Genomic DNA, 24,335 nt, shown 5'->3' on the forward strand with positions numbered 1-24,335 from the left:
TCCACTTTCTTACCCTTTCCCCATAAACTCTGCAAACTATTCCTTTGTAGGCAATTATTCAATTCCCTTTCCAAGCTACACATGCCTCCGTCACACTCTCAGACAACACTTTGCAGATCCTGACCACCCACAATTTAAAAGATGTTTTTCTTTTGTGTCACCTATTGGTTTTACTTTTGCTATTCACGCTGCACTGGTGTTCACTCACTTCTAACAATTAGCTTTGCTCTGAAATTTGCCCTGTTGCTGACAGAGGCTGTCCATGGCTGTGCGCTGAGAGGGTCAAGCTCTTTTCTAACTGAACTCCACCTCCTCTGTCCTGACAATAAAGTATCCCTGTGTCTAATGGGATGTTCCTGCACCAGCAACAACTCAAGGTACGTGGAAGAGTTGAGGTGGATGACAGAGTCATAGAGCTGTACAGTACAGAAGTAGAACATTTGGTCCAACTTGTCCATGCTGACCAGAGATCCTAAACTAATCTAGTCCCATTTGCCGCACGTGGCCCATATGCCTTTAACCCTTCCTATTCATGTATCCATCCAGATGCCTTTTAAAAGTTGTATTTGTACCAGCTTCCACCACTTCCTCTGGCAGCTTATTCCACACACTCATTTTACCTCATTTTTAGAATAATAGAACTTTACAGTACAGAAGGAGGCCATTTGACCCTTTATGTCACTATCAGCTCCTGAAAGAGCTACCCAGCTAGTCCCATTCTCCATAGCCCTCTAACTTCATCACTTTCAAATGTATATGCAGCTTTCTTTTGAAATCGCCAATGGAATCAGCCTCCACACTCTCCAAGGCAGCATGTTCCAATTTCTAACAACTTTCATACTGAAGGACTTTACTTCATAAATGTTACATTTTACGTCACTGAGCCAACTCTTCAGAAAAGAGACGTGACAAAGCTCAGCCTATATCCATCCTTAATTGATTAGTAACTTGTTGGACAAGACCAAATATTCTAGGCCAAGGCGCTCACTACATTTACAAGCCCCAATAGTGACCAAAGAATGCACTAAAAACCCACATTAATGCAAAATACTGCAGGAAAATGTTTTTCAATCGTCAGAATCCAGAAAACAATTTACCAATCTATGTCAGAAAAATCTGGCGTTTGACAAAATCAGATTATTTTTCATATAAATAGGAGCTGGCAAAAGCCAGAATGACCACACACACACACACACACACACAGAAGTGAAACACAGACACTCTGATTCTCACACACGCTCACTCACTTACACACACACTTGCACACATCCATACTGACACACATGTGCACACACACTCCCATACTAACACCCATACACACTGACACATATACACACACTGATACACATACTTAGACATGCATGCATGTGCACGCACACACACATACATACACAAAAACATATTGTGAGTGACTTTCCATGCCTTGTATCGTACTTCATAAAGTTATAACTTGTTTTCTGTAATCCAGAGTTTGTCGGCTTAACCCGTGAGGCAAAGTCCTTTGGTAAACATGTGCTAATATTGGTTCTGGCTGCTGCCTAAGAAGGTTTTGTGAAGAATAGTAGCTCGATTCATAACTGTGCCCAGTAGGAACCTGGAAAGGTAAAATACTGATCTCCTTATATCAGGTTTTATGAACTCTGATGGCTGTAATTTGTATCAGCCATAAATTACTGTAAGTGAATGTGTGTGTGTGTGCGTCTGTGTGTGGGTGTGTGTGTGAGAGAGAGTGTGAGAGTGTGTGTGTCTGTGTGAATGGTTGTCAGTATGTCTGAGTGTGTGTGTGTGTGTATTTTGGCAGTTCAGTTTGACTTTGTGGGGATGGGATGGGGGGTGAAGAGTGAGGGACACAGTGGAGGGGTTGAGCGGGGAATTGAGAAAGAGGAAGATGCTGTATGGAAACTGGCTGAGCTCATTTTTCACAGCCCACTTCCTGTATTTCTGATTTATGTGTAGCTGGAGCATTTACTAAGTTGAACGGCACTGTTTGCACCAAGGCATGCAGGTTTGGCCACTTGGATTTCAAAACTCAGTTACTTTGTAGACCATAATCTTTTTGAAGATTTGTCAGTCCTTGTCTTTCAGACAGTAATTTCATAATCTGATCCATAAGGTCTACAAACCGCTCATAGTTTGTTTTTATTTTCCTCATCATTTCTCTTTCCCCTCCTCCCTCCACTGCCTTTAATTGTAAAGCCAGTGAATAATCACTTGGACATGATTCCCACGGCTGCACCCTGTTATGTCTTGCTCAAGTGTTTAATGCATGCTTTGCGAGGCTATGTATTTTTAATCAATCTGTTCAGATGTGTTCTGTCACACCCCTGGAGCAGGTGGGAGTTGTACCTGGGCCTCCTGGCTAAGCAATAGAGACACTACCCCTGTGCATAAGATCCCTTCTATTTTGCAAGGCTATTTGACTGCAGTGAGTGTGAATAAACTGAATAGAGTTCTGTTCTCACCTATTATTTGTAAAACAGGTCATAAAAGGAAAAAAATGCATTTATATAGCTTTTTCAAAATGATCTCAGGATGTCGCAAAGTGCTTTAGAGCCAATGATGTGTGTAGTTATTATAACAAGATCAGCTAGGAGGATGTTATAGAATATGAGTTCTCTGATTGGACCAATGTAACAGCTCCAATCAGGTATCCCTGGCTCATAGAGATAAACAGGAGTGTCAACATGATGTTCTGGCTTAGTTGGTTAAAGTACTAGCTTGGTAAACAGTGAAATTTGGGGTTCAAATCCTAGCTGTGCCTACACATCACATGAATTATTTTTGATCACACAGCATTACCTTTTTGTGAAGGGCAGTGCTTGTCACTGGCCAGTTGGGTGTTTTCCCCTTTGAGAGTTGGATCAGTGTGAGTGAGAGTGTGAGCATGTGCAAGGACTCTCCTCCTTGAAGGGGACTGTCCCTGCCCTACATCCAGAGAGCTGAAGGAAAGAAGAAAGAAAGAAGAAGAAGAAGAGGAGGCAGAAGCCGAAGGTGGTGAGAGCTTTTGAGTCTGGGGCCTACTTTTGGAGCTGCAGCCTGGGCCTCACCCAGGTCAAGGGAGTATTGCTGCTGACCTGGGGCCCACTTCCACTGCTGGTCTCTGGGACCCCGCTCGGACCTGCATCAGCTGTTGCTGCTTGGGGCCTGCCTCACTGCTGCTGCCTGGGACTTGCCTTGGGGCCCCTCCCAGGACTTCCACCACTGCTGCTGTTAGAGGCCCACCTCCACTGCTGCTGCCTGGGACTTGCCTTGGGGACCCTCCCCAACAGGTCTGCCCCCACCACTGCAACCGAGGGAACTTCCCAGGACTCGCCAGAGGCCTGCCTCCACCGCTGCTGCCTGGGACTCGCCTTGGGCCCATCTCCACCACTACTGCCTGGGACTCGACTTTGGGGCTGCCTGGGACTTGCCTCGGGGACTCTCCCCAACAGGTCTGCCCCCACCACTGCGACCGAGGGCTTACCTTGGACTCGCCCGAGGTCCGCTTCTGCCACCGCTGTTGCCTGAGACAGGTCTCCGCTGTCGCTGCCTGGGACTTGCCTTTGGCGACTCGCCTCGGGGCCCCTCCACCACTGCTGCTACCAGGGGCCCACCTCCACCGCTGCCTGGGGCAGAAGTACAAAGCGGCAGAATATGGCGAGCCCCAAAGTCGCCGGGCCCAGCCGCACCTACGCCGGGGTAGCCGCTGCCTTGGGCTCGGCTCCCACAACCCCGGTCTCTAACATGAGCCCCTTCAGGCACCTCACCAAACGCCTGGGGGTCAAGGCCTATCCCCACCCCAACATGACCATCGAGGCCTGCAGCAAGGCCATGGCTAGTGTGGTCGGCCCACTGGCCATCGTCGCTGCGGCCCGCATGTACGGGAAGGCCGTATTTTTCTTAAAGACAGAGCAGGCGGTCCACCTGGCCGTGGAGAGGGGGCTCGCTGTGGGCGGGACACATTTGCCCGTCGACCCTCTGGAGGTTACGGCCCAGAGGGTCGTGATCTCTAACGTCCCGCCCTTCATTGTCAGCGAGCTCCTTCTCCCCCACCTCGCCACCCTGGGGGAAATCCGGTCGGGTGTCCAGCCGCTCCTGCTCGGTCTGAAGGACCCTGCCCTCCGACACGTTTACTCCTTCCGACGCCAGGTGTTTATTTGCCTGGCCCGGGAGGAAGTCACCGAGGGCAATTTCACTGTCCTCCATGAGGGCGCGGCCTATCGCGCCTTCTGGACGGCGGACGGCGTGCGGTGCCACCTGTGCCGCGAGGTGGGGCACATTAGAAAAAACTGCCCCACCCAGAAAGCCGCCCAGCCCACACCGACGGCTGATGGTGGTGCCGCCGCACCCACTCCCCCTCCCCCGAAGTCAACACCACAGGCCCCGGCACCGGAGGCTAAGCCAGAGGCTCCCAATGCTCCAGCCTCTGGCAGGGAGGGGGGTGAGCGTCCGGCAGGCCAGAAGGCGCTGAAGAAGACGCGGCGCGTCAGGCCCGCCCACGGGGAGACCACCCTATCCCCTTCCCCGACACCTAGCCCACGACCTACCCCGCCCCGGCACGACAATGCCCCTGCGGCCGTGCCAGCGTCGCCCCGGCGCGGGAACCCTGACCCCCACACTCCCGAACCCTTACCTGATCCTAACCCAGCTGACCCCACATCCACCCCCCACCCCGATGGAGAAACCCCTCGGGTTTTGACGCCCGACCTTGGCGCCGTGACACCAGGCCCGGGGGCCCCTGAGCCCGAGCCCTGCCCAACCCAGCCACGCCCTGGCACTAACCTGGGGGAGGACACCGCTGGTCCGCCTCCTACAGCGACCGTGTCTCCGGGCCCCGGAAAGGGAACCGGGCCCCTGCCCCACCCGCCCTCACCTGATAAACCCAGGGCGGGGCAGGAAGTGACACGGCTGGCCCTCCCCACCTTGGCCACGCCCCCTGTCTTCCCCCAGCCGTTCGTATTCCTGGAAAGGCTGGGGGGAGGGACCCCGGGCCCCGTGACCACCGAGGCGGACGGGGAGGGGAAGGCCCATAAATCCCCCCCGGTCTCTCTGGGGAAGAGGCACCGGCCCTTGGAGGGGAGGGACTCTCCTGCAGCGCGCCGGCGGGAGTGAGTAACTGTCTGTGTGCTGGGACTCTCCTCTGCTATCGCCGAAGGAAGGAAGGAAGGAAGGAAGGAAGGGAGAAAAAAAAGAAAAAAAAGAAAAGAAGAAGAAGAAGAAGAAGAGAGGCAGGAGGTGGGAGCCTTTTTGGTCTGGCTCCTGGTCTTGGAGCTGCGGCCTAGGCCTCGCCACTGCAGGTCTCTGGGGCTCTGCCCGGACCTGTCTCGGCTGTTGCTGCTTGGGGCCTGCCTCCAATACAGCCTGGGACTTGCCTTGGGGCCCCTCGCGGGACCTCCACCGCTGCTGCTGTGGTCTGAGGCCTGCCTCCGCAACTGCTGCCTGGGACTCGGCTTGGGGCTGCCTGGGACTTGCCTTGGGGACCCTCCCCAACAGGTCTGCCCCCACCACTGCAACCGAGGGGACTTCCCAGGACTCGCCAGAGGCCTGCCCCCACCGCTGCTGCCTGGGACTCGCCTTGGGCCCATCTCCACCACTACTGCCTGGGACTCGACTTTGGGGCTGCCTGGGACTTGCCTCGGGGACTCTCCCCAACAGGTCTGCCCCCACCACTGCGACCGAGGGCTTACCTTGGACTCGCCCGAGGTCCGCTTCTGCCACCGCTGTCGCTGCCTGGGACTTGCCTCTGGCGACTCGCCTCGGGCCCCTCCACCACTGCTGCTACCAGGGGCCCACCTCCACCGCTGCCTGGGGCCGAAGTACAAAGCGGCAGAATATGGCGAGCCCCAAAGTCGCCGGGCCCAGCCGCACCTACGCCGGGGTAGCCGCTGCCTTGGGCCCGGCTCCCACAACCCCGGCCGCGACGTCGACCCCCTTCAGGCACCTGACCAAACGCCTGGGGGTCAAGGCCTATCCCCACCCCAACATGACCATCGAGGCCTGCAGCAAGGCCATGGCTAGTGTGGTCGGCCCACTGGCCATCGTCGCTGCGGCCCGCATGTACGGGAAGGCCGTATTTTTCCTGAGGACCGAGCAGGCGGTCCACCTGGCCGTGGAGAGGGGGCTCGCTGTGGGCGGGACACATTTGCCCGTCGACCCTCTGGAGGTTACGGCCCAGAGGGTCGTGATCTCCAACGTCCCGCCCTTCATTGCCAGCGAGCTCCTCCTCCCCCACCTCAACACCCTGGGGGAGATCCGGTCGGGTGTCCAGCCGCTCCTGCTCGGTCTGAAGGACCCTGCCCTCCGACACGTTTACTCCTTCCGGCGCCAGGTGTTCATTTGCCTGGCCCGGGAGGAGGTCACCGAGGGCTCATTTACTGTCCTCCATGAGGGCGCGGCCTATCGCGCCTTCTGGACGGCGGACGGCGTGCGGTGCCACCTGTGCCGCGAGGTAGGGCACATACGAAAAAACTGCCCCGCCCAGAAAGCCGCCCAGCCCACACCAATGGCTGACGGTGGTGCCGCCGCACCCACTCCCCCTCCCCCGAAGTCAACACCACAGGCCCCGGCACCGGAGGCTAAGCCAGAGGCTCCCAATGCTCCAGCCTCTGGCAGGGAGGGGGGTGAGCGTCCGGCAGGCCAGAAGGCGCAGAGAAAGACGCGACGCGTCAAGCCCGCCCATGGGGAGACCACCCTATCCCCTTCCCCGGAACCTAGCCCACGACCTACCCCGCCCCGGCACGACAATGCCCCTGCGGCCGTGCCAGCGTCGCCCCGGCGCGGGACCCCTGACCCTCAAACCCCCGAACCTGTACCTGACCCTGACCCCAATGACACTACACCCACTCCCCACCCCGATGGAGAAACCCCTCGGGCTTTAACACCTGGCCCGGGGGCCCCCGAGCCCGAGCCCTGCCCAACCCAGCCACGCCCTGGCACTAACCTGGGGGAGGCCACCGCTGTTCCGCCTCCTGCAACGGCCGTGTCTCCGGGCCCCGGAGAGGGAACTAGGCCCCTGCCCCGCCCACCCTCACCTGATAAACCGGGGGTGGGGAAGGAAGTGACACGGCTGGCCCTCCCCACCCTGGCCACGCCCCCTGTCTTCCCCCAGCCATTCGTATTCCGGGAAAGGCTGGGGGGAGGGACCCCGGGCCCCATGACCACCGAGGCGGGCGGGGAGGGGAAGGCCCAGAAATCCCCCCCGGTCTCTCTGGGGAAGAGGCACCGGCCCTTGGAGGGGAGGGACTCTCCTGCAGCGCGCCGGCGGCGCTGCCCCTCTCCGGGGGACGAGCCAACGGTGCCCCTCGACTGTCCCGCACCGCGGCCCGACTCGCCCAAACCCCTGGGGGCTACAGCAGGGCCTCCTGCTGCCTTGACTCCTCCGGCCCCTGGGGAGGACCTCGATGACCACGAGGGCCGTGGTGCGGGCGACGACGGAGGACCCTCTGCTGGGTCGTCGAGCGGTGGAGGGGAGGAGGGTGTTATCCTCGCTCCTCCCTCCCAGACTGTTTTTCCGGGGGCCTTGGCCCTGGGGGATGACCTTTTCCTGGGGGATGACCTTTTCCCCGAGGAGCCAGGCGTCCCGGTGTCGGGAGAGGAGCGGGGCCCCGAGCCTCTGCCGCCCGACGACCCGAACTCGGGGCGTTCCGGGAAGGGGTGCGTCGAGGAAGGTACCGCCGGTGACCCTGGGGGTGGGGTCGCCGGGGGTTTGAGGCCGGTTGGCGGCGCCGGACCAGCCCCCATTCTCTCGGTGGGGGAGGGGTCGGTGACCGAGGGCGACCTCCCGGAGGAGGGTTCGGGATCGGTGGCGGACACCGGGGACGACGCGGACTCCGTCTGCAGTGACTTTTTTGAGTCCCGGGTGCCCCCCACCGATCTCTCCCTCATCCCCCTCGAGGAACTCCGGGAATTTGTCGAGGAAACTCGGAGTCGCCGGGATAGAGCCCAACTGGCGCTCGACCGCTGGAGCTCTTTTGAGAAAGTTTACTGGTCGGCCCTCGCTGCCCGCCAGGCGCCTGGGCTCGATGTCAATGAGCGAAAGCGAGTCAGGAACTTCCTGGGAGCACTCCTGGTGAGGGCGAGGGACTTCAGTGCCCCTCCCTCGTCCTCCCTGTAAATATATACACGGGTTTGTTAATTGTACTGGTGGTGGTTGCACAACGCTTCCGACATGGAGACAACTATAGCCAGCCTCAACATCAACGGCAGCAGGGAGTCGCAGCGCAGATTCCAGACCCTCTCGGTCCTTCGGGACGGGAGGTATGCGGTGTGCTTCCTGCAAGAAACCCACACTACCCCGGGAGACGAAGCCACCTGGCTCCTGGAGTGGCGAGGGGGGGTCTACATGAGTCACCTCACCCGCAGATCTGGCGGGGTGGCTATCCTGTTGGCCCCGCATTTTCAGCCGGAGATCTTGGGGGTCAGGGAGCCAGTGCCAGGCCGTTTGCTTCACCTGACGGTTCGGCTGGGGGGCGCGGTGCTTCACTTGGTGAACGTCTACGCTCCCCCGGCCGGGCCGAGGCAAGCGAGCTTCTTCCAAGAAGTGTCCGCTCATCTCGCTTCCATCGACGAGGGCCAGTGCGTCGTCCTCGGGGGAGATTTTAATTGCGTCCTCGAGGGCAGGGACCACGGCGGTGCCCGCACTGACCGCGCGTCAGGGAAGAGGTTGGGGGACTTGGTCAAGTCCTTCGACCTGGTGGACGTCTGGCGGAATCTCCATCCCGACTCCATCGCCTTCACCTTCGTGAGGCCTGGGGTCGGAGTGTCCAGAATCGACCGCCTGTACGTTTCGCGGGCGTACGCCTCCTGTTTCCCGAAGGCCTCCATGCGGCAGGTGTCGTGCACGGACCACCACCTGGTGTGGGCGGAACTCCTTCCGTTCGGCGCCAGGCTCGGCTCCGCGTACTGGCACTTTAACAACCTGCTGCTGGAGGACGAGCGGTTCCGGGACTCGTTTCGTCGCTTCTGGGCCGGCTGGAGAAGGAAGCGGGGAAGCTTCCCCTCCCTGAGGCTATGGTGGGACGTGGGCAAGGCTCACGTCCGCGTCTTCTGTCAGGAGTACGCGAGGGGGTCGACGAAGAGGCGGAAATCCAGGATCGGGGAGTTGGAGAGGGAGTTGCTCGACCTGGAGTCACGCCTCGGTCAGCCCAACGCGGACCCGGCCCTGCGCGGGGTGTACGAAGAGAAGAAGGCCGCGCTCCGGGACCTGCAGCTCGTCGGGGCTCGGGGCGCGTACGTGAGGTCGCGGATCCAGCTCCTCCAGGACCTGGACCGCGGCTCCCCCTTCTTCTACTCGCTGGAAAAAAGGCGTGGCACCCGTCAGCAGCTCCTTGTGCTGCTGGCCGACGACGGGTCCCTCGTCTCGGATCCGGAGGGCGTCAGGGCCCACGTCCGAAACTATTACACAGCCCTGTTCTCTCCGGATCCGTCCAGCGAGGATGCTCGCAGAGTTCTGTGGGAGGACCTGCCGCAGCTCGGCCCGGAGGACGCCGGAAGGCTCGACGCTCCCGTCACTTTGGAGGAGCTGACCGGCGCCCTCGACCGGCTCTCGAGGGGCAAAACCCCGGGGCTGGACGGGCTGACTGTGGAGTTCTTCAGGGCGTTCTGGGACGTCCTGGGGAGCGACTACGCACAGGTCCTGGGGGAGTGTTTAAATGCCGGACAGCTGCCCCTTTCTTGGCGCAGGGCGGTCATCGTCCTGCTGCCAAAGAAGGGGGACCTTCGTTCCTTAAAGAACTGGCGTCCGGTCTCCCTCCTCGGCACGGATTACAAAATCTTCGCCAGGGTGTTGTCTTCTCGCCTGGCCTCCGTGCTGGCCCACATGATCCACCCGGACCAGTCCTACACGGTCCCGGGCCGGAGGATACACGATAACGTCCACCTGGTCCGGGACCTGATCCATTTCTGTCGACGGGCTGGTCTGCCGAGCGCCTTCCTGTCTCTCGACCAGGAGAAGGCGTTCGACAGGGTCGATCACGAGTACCTGCTCGGGACTCTGCGGGCATTCGGGTTCGGGGCGCAGTTCGTCGCCCGGATCCGACTTTTGTACGCCGCCGCAGAGTGTCTGGTTAAAGTTAACGGGTCCCTGACGGCGCCCCTTCGCTTCGGGAGAGGAGTGCGTCAAGGCTGCCCCCTGTCCGGCCAGCTGTATTCCCTGTGCGTGGAGCCTTTCCTGCGCCTCTTGCGGAGGAGGTTGTCGGGGCTGGTTCTGCGCGGCGCGGGCACGGGGGTGGTCCTCTCGGCCTACGCCGACGACGTGCTCCTCACTTTCACCGACCCGGCTGACCTGGGGAGGATGCGCGAGTGCCAGGCCGTGTACTCGGCGGCGTCTTCCGCCAGGATCAACTGGGCCAAATGTTCCGGACTACTGGTCGGCCCGTGGCGGGTGGACTCTCTGCCGGAGGAGTTACGGGGGTTCAGCTGGAGTACCACCCATCTCCTCTACCTGGGGGTCTACCTCAGCCCGGCTGAGGAATCCTGGCCGGCCAACTGGCAGGAGCTGGAGGCCAAAGTCTCGGCTCGCCTAGGCCGCTGGACAGGACTGCTCCGAGTGCTATCTTACAGGAGTCGAGTGCTGGTCATAAACCAGCTGGTGGCCGCCATGCTGTGGTACCGGCTGGTCACTTTGGTCCCTCCTCTTGGCTTTGTCGCTGGCATCCAGAGAACGTTGGTCGATTTCTTCTGGGACAAAAAGATGCACTGGGTCGCCGCGCAGGCTCTGAGTCTCCCTATTGAGGAGGGCGGTCAGTCGCTGGTGTGCGCCCGCACCCAGGTCGCGACGTTCCGCCTTCAGACCTTGCGGCGATACCTTTACGTCGAGCCTCCTCCTAGATGGTGCGCCCTGGCGACGTATTTTTTCCGCCAGGTGCGTAACCTCAACTACGACACGCAGCTCCTGTTCGTCGACCGTGACGGTTTGCAGGTCGCCCTCAAGACGCTGCCTGTCTTTTACCAGGACCTGATCACTGTCTGGAACATGGTCGAATCGCGTCGCGCCTACCCTCCGGCTGGAGTAGCGGCTGTCGTCAGGGAGCCGTTGCTCAGGAATCCGCACCTCCGTACTCGCGGGTTCGAGTGGCTGTCGGAGGAGAGGGCCGCGGCGGCGAGGGTGACCAGGGTCGGGGACGTGCTGGGTGCCGGGGGCCTGGGCTGGACGCTGCCGCAGGACATAGCAGGCAGGGCGGCGGTAGACGTCCAGTACGTGGCCACCGCCATCCGACGCCTCAAAACGGCGGTGCTCGGACCCGACGTAGTACACCAGTTGGAGGACGCTCAGGTGTGCGGTGGGATCCCGTCCGAGCTCACCCCAGCCCGGACGGAATTTCACATTGGCCCCAAGGTCCCGTACTTCCCGCGGGAGCCTGTGCCCCACAACCTGAGCCGCCTCCGAAATTTTAACTTTGTTTCGTTTAGGGAGGTGAACAGGAGAGCCCTGTACAGACTGCTGCTGCACACCGTCCACCTCTTCTCCCTCATCCACCGTCCGGACACGCCTTGGCGTGCCCATTTGCCACCGGGCGGTGGGGACCCCCAGTGGAGGGCTCTCTACGCGGGAGTCCTCCCCCTTTCTCTCGGGGATCTGGGGTGGAGGGTGCTGCACGCAGCAGTCCCCTGCAACCGCAGATTGCGGTGGTTCACGGACTCCCAGCCCAACTGCTTGTTCTGTGGCGCTGTGGAGTCCGTGGACCACGTGTATATTGGGTGTGGGCGTTTGCACTCCCTTTTTGATTTTCTGAAAAACCTTCTCCTCTGTTTTTGGCTGCACTTCAGTCCCACGCTCCTGATCTTTGGGCACCCGGTACGGAGGAAGGAGGGCAGGTCTGAAGACCTCCTCGTGGGTCTGCTCCTGGGCCTGGCCAAACTGGCCATCAACAGGTCCAGGCAGCGGGCCGTGGAGGGGGTCGTTAGGGCCGACTGCCTGCCCCTCTTCCGCGGTTACGTTAGAGCCCGGGTGTCCTTGGAGAAGGAGCACGCGGCGTCGACCAACACCCTGGAGTTGTTCAGGGAGAGGTGGGCGCCGCAGGGAGTGGAGTGCATCATTTCTCCCTCCAATTCTATTTTGATTTAGTCCCTACCCTCCCCTTCACTGTTTTGATCACACAGCACTGTCCTTTGATGTGAAGGGCAGTGTTTGTCACTGGCCACCCGGGTGTTTTCCTGTCTTCCTGGTGGTGGAAACTGAATAAAGATTCGTGCACTTTGTGTCTTTCACAGTGTCTTACACCTGCACACACACACCATGGGTGCTGGGGATAAAATAAGCACTACCGCACTTAGGCGGTAGTGTGGGGGTTAAATTTTTTAAAGAAAAGAAAAAAAGAAAAAAAAAAAGAAGAAGAAAAAAAAAAAAAAGAGAAAAAAAAGAAAAAGAAGAAAAAAAAATAAATCCCCCCCGGTCTCTCTGGGGAAGAGGCACCGGCCCTCGGAGGGGAGGGACGCTCCTGCAGCGCGCCGGCGGTGCTGCCCCTCTCCGGGGGACGAACCAACGGTGCCCCTCGACTGTCCCGCACCGCGGCCCGACTCGCCCAAACCCCCGGGGGCTACAGCAGGGCCTCCTGCTGCCTCGACTCCTCCGGCCCCTGGGGAGGACCTCGATGACCACGAGGGCCGTGGTGCGGGCGACGACGGAGGACCCTCTGCTGGGTCGTCGAGCGGTGGAGGGGAGGAGGGTGTTATCCTCGCTCCTCCCTCCCAGACTGTTTTTCCGGGGGCCTTGGCCCTGGGGGACGACCTTTTCCTGGGGGATGACCTTTTCCCCGAGGAGCCAGGCGTCCCGGTGTCGGGAGAGGAGCGGGGCCCCGAGCCTCTGCCGCCCGACGACCCGAACTCGGGGCGTCCCGGGAAGGGGTGCGCCGAGGAAGGTACCGCCGGTGACCCTGGGGGTGGGGTCGCCGGGGGTTTGAGGCCGGTTGGCGGCGCCGGACCAGCCCCCATCCTCTCGGTGGGGGAGGGGTCGGTGACCGAGGGCGACCACCCGGAGGAGGGTTCGGGATCGGTGGCGGACACCGGGGACGACGCGGACTCCGTCTGCAGTGACTTTTTTGAGTCCCGGGTGCCCCCCACCGATCTCCCCCTCATCCCCCTCGAGGAACTCCGGGAATTTGTCGAGGAAACTCGGAGTCGCCGGGATAGAGCCGAACTGGCACTCGACCGCTGGAGCTCTTTCGAGAAAGTTTACTGGTCGGCCCACGCTGCCCGCCAGGCGCCTGGGCTCGACATTAACGAGCGAAAGCGAGTCAGGAACTTCCTGGGGGCACTCCTGGTGAGGGCGGGGGACTTCAGTGCCCCTCCCTCGTCCTCCCTGTAAATTTATACGGGTTTGTTAATTGTACCGGTGGTGGTTGCACAACGCTTCCGACATGGAGACGACTATAGCCAGCCTCAACATCAACGGCAGCAGGGAGTCGCAGCGCAGATTCCAGACCCTCTCGGTCCTTCGGGACGGGAGGTATGCGGTGTGCTTCCTGCAAGAAACCCACACTACCCCGGGAGACGAAGCCACCTGGCTCCTGGAGTGGCGAGGGGGGGTCTACATGAGTCACCTCACCCGCAGATCTGGCGGGGTGGCTATCTTGTTGGCCCCGCATTTTCAGCCGGAGATCTTGGGGGTCAGGGAGCCGGTGCCAGGCCGTTTGCTTCACCTGACGGTTCGGCTGGGGGGCGCGGTGCTTCACTTGGTGAACGTCTACGCTCCCCTGGCCGGGCCGAGGCAAGCGAGCTTCTTCGAAGAAGTGTCCGCTCATCTCGCTTCCATCGACGAGAACCAGTGCGTCGTCCTCGGGGGAGATTTTAACTGCGGCTTCGAGGGCAGGGACTACGGCGGTGCCCGCACTGGCTGGGCGTCGGGGAAGAGGTTGGGGGACTTGGTCAAGTCCTTCGACCTGGTGGACGTCTGGCGGAATCTCCATCCCGACTCCATCGCCTTCACCTTCGTGAGGCCTGGGGTCGGAGCGTCCAGAATCGACCGCCTGTACGTTTCGCGGGCGTACGCCTCCTGTTTTCCGAAGGCCTCCACGCGGCAGGTGTCGTGCACGGACCACCACCTGGTGTGGGCGGAACTCCTTCCGTTCGGCGCCAGGCTGGGCTCCGCGTACTGGCACTTTAACAACCTGCTGCTGGAGGACGAGCGGTTCCGGGACTCGTTTTGTCGTTTCTGGGCCGGCTGGAGAAGGAAGCGGGGAAGCTTCCCCTCCCTGAGGCTATGGTGGGACGTGGGCAAGGCTCACGTCCGCGTCTTCTGTCAGGAGTACGCGAGGGGGTCGACGAAGAGGCGGAAATCCAGGATCGGGGAGTTGGAGAGGGAGTTGCTCGACCTGGAGTCACGCCTCGGTCAGCCCGACGCGGACCCGGCCCTGCGCGGGGCGTACGAAGAGAAGAAGGCCGCGCTCCGGGACCTGCAGCTCGTCGGGGCTCGGGGCGCGTACGTGAGGTTGCGGATCCAGCTCCTCCAGGACCTGGACCGCGGCTCCCCCTTCTTCTACTCGCTGGAAAAAAGGCGTGGCACCCGTCAGCAGCTCCTTGTGCTGCTGGCCGACGACGGGTCCCTCGTCTCGGATCCGGAGGGCGTCAGGGCCCACGTCCGGAACTATTACACGGCTCTGTTCTCTCCGGATCCGTCCAGCGAGGATGCTCGCAGAGTTCTGTGGGAGGACCTGCCGCAGCTCAGCCCGGAGGACGCCGGAAGGCTCGACGCTCCCGTCACCTTAGAGGAGCTGACCGGCGCCCTCGACCGGCTCTCGAGGGGCAAAACCCCGGGGCTGGACGGGCTGACTATGGAGTTCTTCAGGGCGTTCTGGGACGTCCTGGGGAGCGACTACGCACTGGTCCTGGGGGAGTGTCTAAATGCCGGACTGCTGCCCCTTTCTTGGCGCAGGGCGGTCATCGTCCTGCTGCCAAAGAAGGGGGACCTTCGTTCTTTGAAGAACTGGCGTCCGGTCTCCCTCCTCAGCACGGATTACAAAATCTTCGCCAGGGTGTTGTCTTCTCGCCTGGCCTCCGTGCTGGCCCACATGATTCACCCGGACCAGTCCTACACGGTCCCGGGCAGGAGGATACACGATAACGTCCACCTGGTCCGGGACCTGATCCATTTCTGTCGACGGGCTGGTCTGCCGAGCGCCTTCCTGTCTCTCGACCAGGAGAAGGCGTTCGACAGGGTCGATCACGAGTACCTGCTCGGGACTCTGCGGGCATTCGGGTTCGGGATGCAGTTCGTCGCCCGGATCCGACTTTTGTACGCCGCCGCAGAGTGTCTGGTTAAAGTTAACGGGTCCCTGACGGCGCCCCTTCGCTTCGGGAGAGGAGTGCGTCAAGGCTGCCCCCTGTCCGGCCAGCTGTATTCCCTGTGCGTGGAGCCTTTCCTGCGCCTCTTGCGGAGGAGGTTGTCGGGGCTGGTTCTGCGCGGCGCGGGCTCGGGGGTGGTCCTCTCGGCCTACGCCGACGACGTGCTCCTCACTTTCACCGACCCGGCTGACCTGGGGAGGATGCGCGAGTGCCAGGCCGTGTACTCGGTGGCGTCTTCCGCCAGGATCAACTGGGCCAAATGTTCCGGACTACTGGTCGACCCGTGGCGGGTGGACTCTCTGCCGGAGGAGTTACGGGGGTTCAGCTGGAGTACCACCCATCTCCTCTACCTGGGGGTCTACCTCGGCCCGGCCGAGGAATCCTGGCCGGCCAACTGGCAGGAGCTGGAGGCCAAAGTCTCGGCTCGCCTAGGCCGCTGGACAGGACTGCTCGGAGTGCTATCTTACAGGAGTCGAGTGCTGGTCATAAACCAGCTGGTGGCCGCAATGCTGTGGTACCGGCTGGTCACTTTGGTCCCTCCTCCTGGCTTTGTCGCTGACATCCAGAGAACGTTGGTCGATTTCTTCTGGGACAAAAAGATGCACTGGGTCGCCGCGCAGGTTCTGAGTCTCCCTATTGAGGAGGGCGGTCAGTCGCTGGTGTGAGTCCGCACCCAGGTCGCGACGTTCCGCCTTCAGACCTTGCGGCGATACCTTTACGTCGAGCCTCCTCCTAGGTGGTGCGCCCTGGCGACGTATTTTTTCCGCCAGGTGCGTAACCTCAACTACGACACGCAGCTCCTGTTCGTCGACCGTGACGGTTTGGAGGTCGCCCTCAAGACGCTGCCTGTCTTTTACCAGGACCTGATCACTGTCTGGAACATGGTCGAATCGCGTCGCGCCTACCCTCCGGCTGGAGTAGCGGCTGTCGTCAGGGAGCCGTTGCTCAGGGATCCGCACCTCCGTACTCGCGGGTTGGTGGCTGTCGGAGGGGAGGGCCGCGGCGGCGAGGGTGACCAGGGTCGGGGACGTGCTGGGTGCCAGGGCCCTGGGCTGGACGCTGCCGCAGGACATAGCAGGCAGGGCAGCGGTAGACGTCCAGTACGTGGCCACCGCCATCCGACGCCTCAAAACGGCGGTGCTCGGACCCGACGTAGTGCACCAGTTGGAGGACGCTCAGGTGTGCGGTGGGATCCCGTCCGCGCTCACCCCAGCCCGGACGGAATTTCACATTGGCCCCAAGGTCCCGTACTTCCCGCGGGAGCCTGTGCCACACAACCTGAGCCACCTCCGAAATTTTAATTTTGTTTTGTTTAAAGAAATAAAAAGAAGAGCCCTGTACCGACTGCTGCTGCACACCATCCAGCTCTTCTCCCTCATCCACCGTCCGGACATACCTTGGCATGCCCATTTGCCACCGGGCGGTGGGGATCCCCAGTGGAGGGCTCTCTACGCGGGAGTCCTCCCCCTTTCTCTCGGGGATCTGGGGTGGAGGGTGCTGCACGCAGCAGTCCCCTGCAACCGCAGATTGCGGTGGTTCACGGACTCCCAGCCCAACTGCTTGTTCTGTGGCGCTGTGGAGTCCGTGGACCATGTATATATTGGGTGTGGGCGTTTGCACTCGCTTTTTGATTTCCTGAAAAACCTTCTCCTCTGTTTTTGGCTGCACTTCAGTCCCACGCTCCTGATCTTTGGGCACCCGGTACGGAGGAAGGAGGGCAGGTCTGAAGACCTCCTTGTGGGTCTGCTCCTGGGCCTGGCCAAACTGGCCATCAACAGGTCCAGGCAGCGGGCCGTGGAGGGGGTCGTTAGGGCCGACAGCCTGCCCCTCTTCCGCGGTTACGTTAGAGCCCGGGTGTCCTTGGAGAAGGAGCACGCGGTGTCCACCAACACCCTGGAGTTGTTCAGGGAGAGGTGGGCGCCGCAGGGAGTGGAGTGCATTATTTCTCCCTCCAATTCTATTTTGATTTAGTCCCTACCCTCCCCTTCACTGTTTTGATCACACAGCACTGCCCTTTGGTGTGAAGGGCAGTGCTTGTCACTGGCCACCCGGGTGTTTTTCTATCTTCCTGGTGGTGGAAATTGAATAAAGATTCGTGCAAAAAAAATAAATAAATAAATAAACAGGAGTGTCTCCCTCCAACTCCATTTTGATTTAGTCCCTACCCACCCCTTCACTGTTTTGATCACACAGCACTGTCCCTTGATGTGAAGGGCAGTGTTTGTCACTGGCCACCCGGGTGTTTTCCTATCTTCCTGGTGGTGGAATTTGAATAAAGATTGGTGCACTTTGTGTCTTTCACTGTGTCTCACACCTGCACACACACACCATGGGTGCTGGGGGAAAAAATAAGCACTACTGCACTTAGGTGGTAGTGTGGGGGTTTAATAAAAGAAAAAAAAAATAAAAGAAAAAAAAATAAACAGCATTAAGTAGATTGGGTGTGGGCGTAAAAAAAGAAAAAAAAATAAAAAAAATAAAAAAAAAATAAACAGGAGTGTCAACATGATGTTCTGGCTTAGTTGGTTAAAGTACTAGCTTGGTAAACAGTGAAATTTGGGGTTCAAATCCTAGCTGTGCCGACACATCACATGAACTATTTTTGATCACACAGCATTACCTTTTTGTGAAGGGCAGTGCTTGTCACTGGCCAGTTGGGTGTTTTCCCCTTTGAGAGTTGGATCAGTGTGAGTGAGAGTGTGAGCATGTGCAAGGACTCTCCTCCTTGAAGGGGACTGTCCCTGCCCTACATCCAGAGAGCTGAAGGAAAGAAGAAAGAAAGAAGAAGAAGAAGAGGAGGCAGAAGCCGAAGGTGGTGAGAGCTTTTGAGTCTGGGGCCTACTTTTGGAGCTGCAGCCTGGGCCTCACCCAGGTCAAGGGAGTATTGCTGCTGACCTGGGGCCCACTTCCACTGCTGGTCTCTGGGACCCCGCTCGGACCTGCATCAGCTGTTGCTGCTTGGGGCCTGCCTCACTGCTGCTGCCTGGGACTTGCCTTGGGGCCCCTCCCAGGACTTCCACCACTGCTGCTGTTATTAGAGGCCCACCTCCACTGCTGCTGCCTGGGACTTGCCTTGGGGACCCTCCCCAACAGGTCTGCCCCCCCACCGCTGCGACCAAGGAACTGCCTAGGACTTGCCAGAGGCCTGCCTCCACTGCTGCTGTTGCCTGAGGCCTGCCTCCACCACCGCTGCCTGGGACTCGCCTTGGGCCCCTCCCCACAACCTCCACCATTGCTGCTGCCAGAGGCCCACCTCCACCGCTGCTGCCTGGGACCTACTAATATTCAGCAGCAGAATATGGCGAGCCCGAAGGTCGCGGGGCCCAGCCGCACCTACGCCAGGCTAGCCGCTACCTTAGGCTCAGCTGTCCCAACCCCGGCCACAACAACGACCCCCTTCAGGCACCTGACTAAACGCCTGGGGGTAAAGGCCTATCCCCACCCCAACATGTCCATCAAGGCCTGCAGTAAGGCCATGGCAAATGTGGTCGGCCCACTGGCCATCGTGGCTGCGGCCCGGATGTACGGGAAGGCCGTGTTTTTCCTTAAGACTGAGCAGGCGGTCCACCTGGCCGTGGAGAGGGGGCTCACTGTGGACGGGACACATTTGCCCATCGACCCTTTGGAGGTTACGGCCCAGAGGGTCATTATCTCCAACATCCCGCCCTTCATTCCCAGTGAGCTCCTTCTTCCCCACCTCACCACCTTGGGGGAGATCCGGACAGGGGTCCAACCGCTCCTGCTCGGTCTTAAGGACCCCACCCTCCGAAACATATACTCCTTCCGATGCCAGATGTTCATTTGCCTGGCCCGGGAGAAGGTCACCGAGGGCTCCTTCACCCTCCTCCACGAGGGCGCAGCCTACCGCGCCTTCTGGATGGCGTGCAGTGCCACCTGTGCTGCGAGGTGGGACACATTAGAAAAAACTGCCCCACCCAGAAGGCTGCCCAGCCCATGCCAATGGCTGATGGTGGTGCCACCGCACCCACTCCCCCTCCCCCGAAGTCAACACCACAAGCCCCGACACCGGAGGCTTCCAATGCTTCAGCCTCTGGCAAGAAGGGGGGTGAGCGTCCGGCTGGCCAGAAGGCGCTGAAGAAGACGTGACGCGTCAGTCCGCCCACGGGGAGACCACCCTATCCCCTTCCCCGACACCTAGCCCATGACCTGCCCTGCCCCGGCATGACAATGCCCCTGCGGCCGTGCCAGCGCCACCCCGGCGCGGGAACCCTGACCCCCAAACCCCCCAACCTGTATCTGATCCTGGCCCCACTGACCCCACATCCACCCTCCACCCTGTTAGAGAAACCACAGGGGCTTCAACGCCTCCCCCTAGCGCTGCGACACCTGGCCCGGGGGCCCCTGAGCCTAAGCCCTACCCCACCCAGCCAAACCCTGGCACTAACCTGGGGGGAACCACCGCTGCCCTACCTCCTGCAGCGACCGTGTCTGTGGGGCCCCGGAGAGGGAACTGGGCCCCTGCCCTGCCCCGCCCCGCCCCGCCTGCCGTCACCTGATAAACCAGGGGCGGGGCAGGAAGTGACACGGCCGACCTGCCCCACCCTGGCCACGTCCTCTGTCTTCCCCCAGCCAATCGTATTCCGGGAAAGGATGGGGGGAGGGACCTCAAGCCCCATGACCACAAAGGAGTGCGGGGAGGGGAAGGCCCATAAATTCCTCCCTGTCTCATTGGGGAAGAGGCACTGGCCCTTGGAGGGGAGAGACACTCCAGCAGCGCGCCGGTGGCGCTGCCCCTCTCCAGGGGACAAGTCATCGGTGCCTCTCGACTGTCCCGCACTGCGCCCGACCTACCCAAGCCTCCAGGGGCTACAGCAGGGCCTCCTGCTGCCTCAACCCCTCCGGCCCCTGGGGAGGACTTTCATGACCACACGAGCCGTGATGCGGGCCACAACAGAGGACCCTCTGCTGGGTCGTCGAGCAGTGGAGGGGAGGAAGGTGTTATCCTTGCTCCTCCCTCCCAGACTGTTTTCCTGGGGGATGACCGTTTTCCCCGAGGAGCTAGGTGTCCCGGTGTCGGGAGAGGAGCGGGGCCCCGAGCCTCCGCCTCCCTCCTCCCTGTAAATATATATATAGATTTTTAACTGTACTGGTGGTGGTTGCACAACGCTTCCGACATGGAGACAACTATAGCCAGCCTCAACATCAACGGCAGCAGGGAGTCACAGCGCAGATTCCAGACCCTCTCGGTCCTCCGGGACGGGAGATATGCGGTGTGCTTCCTGCAAGAAACCCATACTACCCCGGGAGACGAAGCCACCTGGCTCCTGGAGTGGCAGGGGTGTCCATGTGAGTCACCTCACCCGCAGATCTGGCGGGGTGGCTATCTTGTTGGCCCCGCATTTTCAGCCGGAGATCTTGGGGGTCAGGGAGCCCGTGCCAGGCCGTTTGCTTCACCTGACGGTTCGGCTGGGGGGGTGCGGTGCTTCACTTGGTGAACGTCTACGCTCCCCTGTCCAGGCCGAGGCAAGCGAGCTTCTTCGAAGAAGTGTCCGCTCATCTCGCTTCCATCGAGAACCAGAATCTCGGGGGAGATTTTAACTGTGTCCTCGAGGGCAGGGACCACGGCGGTGCCCACACTGGCTGGGCGTCGGGGAAGAGGTTGGGGGGCTTGGTCAAGTCCTTCGACCTGGTGGACGTCTGGCGGAATCTCCATCTTGACTCCATCGCCCTCACCTTCGTGAGGCCTGGGGTCGGAGCGTCCAGAATCGACCGCCCGTATGTTTCACGGGCGTACGCCTCCTGTTTTCTGAAGGCCTCCACGCGGCAGGTGTCGTGCACGGACCACCACCTGGTGTGGGCGGAACTCCTTCCGTTCGGCGCCAGGCTGGGCTCCGCGTACTGGCACTTTAACAACCTGCTGCTGGAGGACGAGCGGTTCCGGGACTCGTTTTGTCGTTTCTGGGCCGGCTGGAGAAGGAAGCGGGGAAGCTTCCCCTCCCTGAGGCTATGGTGGGACGTGGGCAAGGCTCACGTCCGCGTCTTCTGTCAGGAGTACGCGAGGGGGTCGACGAAGAGGCGGAAATCCAGGATCGGGGAGTTGGAGAGGGAATTGCTCGACCTGGAGTCACGCCTCGGTCAGCCCGACGCGGACGCGGACCCGGCCCTGCGCGGGGCGTACGAAGAGAAGAAGGCCGCGCTCCGGGACCTGCAGCTCGTCGGGGCTCGGGGCGCGTACGTGAGGTCGCGGATCCAGCTCCGCCAGGACTTGGACCGCGGCTCCCCCTTCTTCTACTCGCTGGAAAAAAGGCGTGGCACCCGTTAGCAGCTCCTTGTGCTGCTGGCCGATGACGGGTCCCTCATCTTGGATCCGGAGGGCATCAGGGCCCACGTCCGAAACTATTACACAGCTCTGTTCTCTCCGGATCTGTCCAGCGAGGATGCTCGCAGAGTTCTGTGGGAGGCCCTGCCGCAGCTCAGCCCGGAGGACGCCGGAAGGCTCGACCCTCCCTTCACTTTAGATGAGCTGACCGGCGCCCTCGACCGGCTCTCGAGGGGCAAAACCCCGGGGCTGGACGGGCTGACTGTGGAGTACTTCAGGGCGCTCTGAGACGTCCTGGGGAGCGACTACGTACAGGTCCTGGGGGAGTGTCTAAATGCCGGACAGCTGCCCCCTTCTTGGCGCAGGGCGGTCATCGTTCTGCTGCCAAAGAAGGGGGACCATCGTTCTTTGAAGAACTGGCGTCCGGTCTCCCTCCTCAGCACGGATTACAAAATCTTCGCCAGGATGTTGTCTTCTCGCCTGGCCTCCATGCTGGCCCACATGATTCACCCGAACCAGTCCTACACGGTCCCGGGCAGGAGGATACACGACAACGTGCACCTGGTCCGGTACCTGATCCATTTCTGTCGATGGGCTGGTCTGCCGAGCGCCTTCCTGTCTCTCGACCAGGAGAAGGCGTTCGACAGGGTCGATCACGAGTACCTGCTTGGGACTCTGCGGGCATTTGGGTTCGGGACGCAGTTCGTCGCTCGGATCCGACTTTTGTACGCTGCCGCAGAGTGTCTGGTTAAAGTTAACGGGTCCCTGACGGCGCCCCTTCGCTTCGGGAGAGGAGTGCGTCAAGGCTGCCCCCTGTCCGGCCAGCTGTATTCCCTGTGCGTGGAGCTTTTCCTGCGCCTATTGCGGAGAAGGTTGTCGGGGCTGGTTCTGCGTGGCGCGGGCGCGGGCACGGGGGTGGTCCTCTCGGCCTACGCCGACGACGTGCTCCTCACTTTCACTGACCCGGCTGACCTGGGGAGGATGCGCGAGTGCCAGGCCGTGTACTCGGCAGCGTTTTCCGCCAGGATCAACTGGGCCAAATGTTCCGGACTACTGGTCGACCCGTGGCGGGTGGACTCTCTGCCGGAGGAGTTACGGGGGTTCAGCTGGAGTACCACCCATCTCCTCTACCTGGGGGTCTACCTCAGCCCGGCTGAGGAATCCTGGCCGGCCAACTGGCAGAAGCTGAAGGCCAAAGTCTCGGCTCGCCTAGGTCGCTGGACAGGACTGCTCCGAGTGCTATCTTACAGGAGTCGAGTGCTGGTCATAAACCAGCTGGTGGCCGCCATGCTGTGGTACCGGCTGGTCACTTTGGTCCCTCCTCCTGGCTTTGTCGCTGACATCCAGAGAACGTTGGTCGACTTCTTCTGGTGCAAAAAGATGCACTGGGTCGCCGCGCAGGTTCGAAGTCTCCCTATTGAGGAGGGCGGACAGTCGCTGGTGTGTGTCCGCACCCAGTCGCTACGTTCTGCCTTCAGACCTTGCGGCGATACCTTTACGTCGAGCCTCCTCCTAGGTGGTGCGCCCTGGCGACGTATTTTTTTCCGCCAGGTGCGTAACCTCAACTATGACACGCAGCTCCTGTTCGTTGACCGTGACGGTTTGGAGGTCGCCCTCAAGACGCTGCCTGTCTTTTACCAGCACCTGATCACTGTCTGGAACATGGTCGAATCGCGTCGCGCCTACCCTCCGGCTGGAGTAGCGGCTGTCGTCAGGGAGCCGTTGCTCAGGAATCCGCACCTCCGTACTCGCGGGTTCGAGTGGCTGTCGGAGGGGAGGGCCGTGGCGGCGAGGGTGACCAGGGTCGGGGACGTGCTGGGTGCCAGGGCCCTGGGCTGGACGCTGCCGCAGGACATAGCAGGCAGGGCAGCGGTAGACGTCCAGTACGTGGCCACCGCCATCCGACGCCTCAAAACGGCGGTGCTCGGACCCGACGTAGTGCACCAGTTGGAGGACGCTCAGGTGTGCGGTGGGATCCCGTCCGTGCTCACCCCAGCCCGGACGGAATTTCACATTGGCCCTAAGGTCCCGTACTTCCTGCGGGAACCTGAGCCGCCTCCGAAATTTTAATTTTATCCCTTTTTAAGGACTTAAAAGGCGGGACCTGTATCGACTGCTGCTGTACACCGTCCACCTCTTCTCCCTTATCCACCGTCCGGACACGCCTTGGCGGTGGGGATCCCCAGTGGAGGGCTCTCTACGCTGGAGTCCTCCCCCTTCCTCTCGGGGATCTGGGGTAGAGGGTGCTGCACGCAGCAGTCCCCTGCAACCGCAGATTGCGGTGGTTCACGGACTCCCAGCCCAACTGCTTGTTCTGTGGCGCTGTGGAGTCCATGGACCACGTGTATATTGGGTGTGGGTGTTTGCACTCCCTTTTTGATTTTCTTAAAAACCTCTTCCTCTGCTTTTGGTTGCACTTGATCCTGATCTTTGGGCACCCAGTACGGAGGAGGGAGGGCAAGTCTGAAGACCTCCTCGTGGGTCTGCTCCTGGGCCTGACCAAACTGGCCATCAACAGGTCGAGGCAGCGGGCTGTGGAGGGGGTTGTTAGGGCCGACAGCCTGCCCCTCTTCCGCGGTTACGTTAGAGCCCGGGTGTCCTTGGATAAGGAGCATACGGTGTCCACCAACACCCTGGAGTTGTTCAGGGAGAGGTGCGCACCGCAGGGAGTGGAGTGCATTATTTCCCCCTCCAACTCTATTTTGATTTAGTCCCTACCCTCCCCTTCACTATTTGATCACACAGCATAGCCCTTTGATGTGAAGGGCAGTGCTTGTCACTGGCCACTCGGGTGTTT

At 60.6% G+C, this 24,335-nt stretch overlaps 1 long non-coding RNA gene across 1 annotated transcript in view; it reads left to right on the top strand.

Moving 5' to 3' along the window:
• The first annotated feature begins 1,553 nt into the window (after positions 1-1,553).
• LOC148152226 (uncharacterized) overlaps positions 1,554-24,335 on the top strand; it is a 113,857-nt gene continuing 91,075 nt past the window's right edge. Inside the window, exon 1 of the long non-coding RNA XR_015759523.1 lies at positions 1,554-1,602. This is a non-coding gene — a long non-coding RNA (uncharacterized LOC148152226). The remainder of the gene's footprint in view (positions 1,603-24,335) is intronic.

The sequence above is a fragment of the Chiloscyllium plagiosum genome, unplaced genomic scaffold (assembly GCF_037043375.1).
Source record: "Chiloscyllium plagiosum isolate Xiang-an unplaced genomic scaffold, Cpla_swu_hap1 HiC_scaffold_1, whole genome shotgun sequence".
Lineage (NCBI taxonomy): Eukaryota > Metazoa > Chordata > Chondrichthyes > Orectolobiformes > Hemiscylliidae > Chiloscyllium > Chiloscyllium plagiosum.